General features: G+C 52.4%; 1 non-coding gene across 1 annotated transcript; it reads left to right on the plus strand.

The window, feature by feature from the left end:
- The first annotated feature begins 135 nt into the window (after positions 1–135).
- On the plus strand, positions 136–254 carry LOC127744290 (5S ribosomal RNA). The gene has a single exon (XR_008005297.1). It is a non-coding gene; the product is annotated as a 5S ribosomal RNA (ribosomal RNA).
- The last annotated feature ends 13 nt before the right edge of the window (positions 255–267 follow it).

Below are 267 nucleotides of genomic sequence, written 5' to 3' on the forward strand. Positions count from 1 at the left end.
GCGAGTAGGAGACCTAAGGGCGAGCCGCAATGGCCTCATCCTCGACAGGCACCTACGGTACACGCAAGGCTTCGCGGATAGTGTTACGCTCACTCGCGCCGCATGGTTAACAAAATTGCGTGTGCGAACTATAATAGGTGCGATCATACCAGCACTAATGCACCGGATCCCATCAGAACTCCGCACTTAAGCGTGCTTGGGCAAGAGTAGTACTAGGATGGGTGACCTCCTGGGAAGTCCTCGTGTTGCACCTCTTTTTTTTTTTTT

Source organism: Arachis duranensis, unplaced genomic scaffold, assembly GCF_000817695.3.
Source record: "Arachis duranensis cultivar V14167 unplaced genomic scaffold, aradu.V14167.gnm2.J7QH unplaced_Scaffold_235303, whole genome shotgun sequence".
NCBI classification, from domain to species: domain Eukaryota; kingdom Viridiplantae; phylum Streptophyta; class Magnoliopsida; order Fabales; family Fabaceae; genus Arachis; species Arachis duranensis.